This window comes from Capsicum annuum, chromosome 10 (assembly GCF_002878395.1).
Source record: "Capsicum annuum cultivar UCD-10X-F1 chromosome 10, UCD10Xv1.1, whole genome shotgun sequence".
Lineage (NCBI taxonomy): Eukaryota > Viridiplantae > Streptophyta > Magnoliopsida > Solanales > Solanaceae > Capsicum > Capsicum annuum.
The window spans coordinates 94,532,207-94,536,002 of NC_061120.1; the positions used below are offsets into that span (position 1 = coordinate 94,532,207).

The following is a 3,796-nucleotide window of genomic DNA, read 5'->3' on the forward strand; positions in this document are numbered from 1 at the left end:
ATTAATTCAAATATCATATTTTACATAATTTTCTTACATAAATCATCTTTCGTAAATATGCACACTCACAATTTACAAATACATTGTCTAGTTTTCATTATTATTATAATTATGATTATTATTTTTAAATCTTGTAACTAATTTATTTTAAGTTATTAACGACAATTTTGTAAAATATTTTTTTAATATAATCTTAATTCTAAATGTGTTGTATATTTTTAATAATAACACCTAATTATATTTATTTAATAAAAGCCTAACTTAAAATAATTTTTCTAATTTATTTAAATTTTAGCCATCTTATACTCAATTAATGTCAATTTTAACCAAATTAACAATAATTTCATTTTCTAACCCTTTTTTAAATAATTTTAATCTCAACCATTGATAAAAAATGATCCAACGACTGAGATCCGCTCATCCTTACTTTCCTTTTATACATCAAGGAAACCCTAATATCTCATTGTCATAAAAAATAGCTGCATCTCTCTACTCTTTCTCTATCTTCTCTCCCTTTTCTCTCTAGGCATAGCCATCGGCTGATACAATTACCAGCCAGCCGGAAACCTCGGTACCACCAGTGTCGCTTCATCATAAACTATAATTAGAGGATTCATAAGATGGAGATTAGTAAAAAAATATGGTATTGAATTCAGGACTCATTGCCTTCAGCTTTCTCTCTAATTACTTTTCAAGATGTCAGAAGAAGTACCCTTCTATCCCAGATAAAAGATTGTTGAGGAGCAAAAGTTTTACCAAAGCATTCATAAGCACACATACTTAAAAGGTCATTATGAAAAGATTACCTTAGTGGCCATTCCAGCTGCTTTGGCAGCTTCTGCCCTGTTTATTATTGGGAGAGGGATCTATAATATGTCTCATGGCATAGAAAAGAAAGAATAGTGACGGCTTCTGCTCAACCAGTGTTCCTATGGTGGAAAGGAGATAATTTCACCTTTTTATTCATTTGTGTATTTTTAATTATCGGTAGCTAATACTAGTCACTTGAACTCAAACAATAGAGTATGTCGATGTATGACATATGCTATTAGTACTCAGCAGCATAACACATTTGCTTATCTGTTTGCGCTTCTGCATATTTGTATTGAACAGTGTTTGTGTGAAAATTAGCATGTCAGTTACTGCAAAAAAGTGGTGTTGAATTCAGGTCTTTTCAACGGCAAAGGGATGCGAAGCAGTGGTGGAGAAGGTCTGTCTAATTTAGGACTTTTCAACTGCAAAGACGTTTCAACGCCATCTTCTAAGCTAGAAAAATCTGGTGATGGAAAACAAAAGAAGGTGTGTCTAATTATTTCTCTCATTATATATGCATTTTTAATTATCCGATGAAAATTTTAAAGATTTATTCGTATTAGCATTTGTATGTATACATATATATGGTAAATTTACAGTGAAGTAGATTTTATATTGGTGATCTGGTGTGAACTTATCCCAAGTACACATTATATTTCTTAAGTGATTCGCATATAGGTAAAAAGTAGCCCAAACATTATTTGGACCTTTATGTTGACCCAGACCTTCTATGCCTCTTCTCATCTGTAACATGCTTAGTAATTGTTTTTCGTTCTAAATTATGTGACATAGTATAAATTGGTATGAGTTTAAGTTAAAAATTAAGATGTTTCAAGCTCTTTTAACAGAGATAAAAAAGAGGTGGAATATAAATGATTGTGTTAAAATTTTTTTATTTAAGTTAATAATGTGGTTGACTAATAGGACTAACAAGTGCATTATTGTTCATTATTGTCAAGTTAATTTGTATTTAAGCTAGTAATGTGGTTGATCGGTAGGGCTAACAAGCGCTTTATTATTCATTACTGTCAAGTTAATTTGTATTTAAGTTTGTAATATGGTTGACTGGTAGAACTATGAAGTGCATTATTATTCATTAATGTCAAGTTGTATTAAGTATTTCATTTCAATTTGTTTGTCTGATTTAACTTGAGACAGAGTTTAACAAAGTGAAGAACATTCTGAAATATTGTGATCTTAAATTAAAACTGTATATAATGATCAAGTGTAGTGTTTTGAAATGTGTACTAGTGACTTTAAAATGATCAAATGTCGTCACTTGAGAAGTGGATTAGTGAATTAAAAATGGTTTAGTGTAGTTTCATGAAAGGTGAGCTTAAAAAGGGATAAGTATAATGATTTGAAATGTGAATTACTTATTTAAAAATGATTGTGTAATGATTGAAAATGTGTATTAGTGATTTGAAAATGGTTAAGTGTAGCGACTTGAAGTGTGAATTAGTTACTTGAAAATGGTCAAGTGTAGTCACTTGAAATGTGTACTAGTGACTTGAAAATGGTTAAGTATAGTGACTTGAAAATGTTTAAGTATAGTGACTTGATATGTCAATTAGCTATCTGAAAATGGATTGAGTGTAGTGACTTGAAATGTGTACTAGTGACTTGAAAATGATTAAGTGTAGTTACTCGAAATTGCGAACTTGTAACTTGAAATGGTTAAGTGTAGTTACTAGAAATTGTGAACTTGTGACCTGAAAATGATTATGTGTAGTCACTTGAAATGTGTACTAATAACTAGAAAATAATAAAGTATAATTACTTGAAAATGATTAAGTATAGTGACTTGAAATGTGAATTAGTTAATTGAAAATAGTTAAGTGTAGTGATTTGAAATGTGTACTAGTGATTCGAAAATGTTTTAAATGTAGTGACTTGCAATGTGAAGTAGTTATTTTAAAATGGTTGCGTAGTGACTTGAAGTGTGTAGTAGTGTCCTGAAAATGGTCAAGTGTAGTTACTTGAAATGTGAATTAGTTACTTGAAAATGGTTAATTATAGTAACATAAAATTATAATATCAACCCCACCCTTCTATTTCATGTTCAATTAATGTAAGTAAATAACAAAATTTTTATTGAAATAGATCTTTCTATTGTTGTCAATACTTTTTTTGTATTTGCCTTTTTCCTAGTGCAACTCTAATCTTGTCATTTGTTTTCTGTGTATTTTGTTGTAGCATCAAGCAATTTAGTACAAGCGTCCTCTTGTGGTGGAGAGGTCTTGCACTTTTGGAAGTTAAAGGATTTTTTAAATGATGAACACCTATCTCAAGAAGACAACCAATAGGATGAAATGATGACGACTTTGACCACGTGAATGAAAGTGATTCTAATCTTGATAATGTTGATGAAAGTGATTCTGAACTTCATGGTTGGTAGTTTTATTGAGGATTCAAGTTTGAAATATTTTGTTTTGGACCATTGAACAATCATACATTATTGATGTGGATGTTTTGAATTATGTTTTTTTGTTAGCTGTAATGACTTACATTAGACTTGTATTGGATGATGTTTTTGAGAATTATTGAAGGTTTTGAATAGATTTTTGATTAATTGTGAAATGTTTTTAGTAATTTACGTGTGCATTATTACTTGGGAATTTTCATGGGGATGTACACGCTAAATATTTACGAAAATTTTATTAAAAAAATTTGTTCTTGCGGATTTACTTGGGGCATTTCATATGAATTTTCTTGCGAAATAGTTCGTGAGGAATACTTTGTGACTTTTTTCGTGAAAATCCCCAGCTAAAATTCCTTTTTTATGAAATTTTACCAAATAATTTATGCAAAATTTTTATAGTTAATTGCAAATAAATCCGCAAATAACGTACCTGCAGATTTATTTTTGCAGCTAAATTACCTAGGGATTTACTTGGAAATCTTTGTGGGGAGTAATTTATGATTTTTTTTCATGAAAATCCATAGGTAAAATCTTTTTTTTTTTAATAAAATTTTACCAAAT

The 3,796-nt window shown here is 29.5% G+C and overlaps 1 pseudogene; it reads left to right on the forward strand.

Annotated features, from left to right (window-relative positions):
• The first annotated feature begins 552 nt into the window (after positions 1–552).
• LOC107845904 lies at positions 553–3,393 on the forward strand (annotated as a pseudogene).
• Positions 3,394–3,796: the final 403 nt, after the last annotated feature.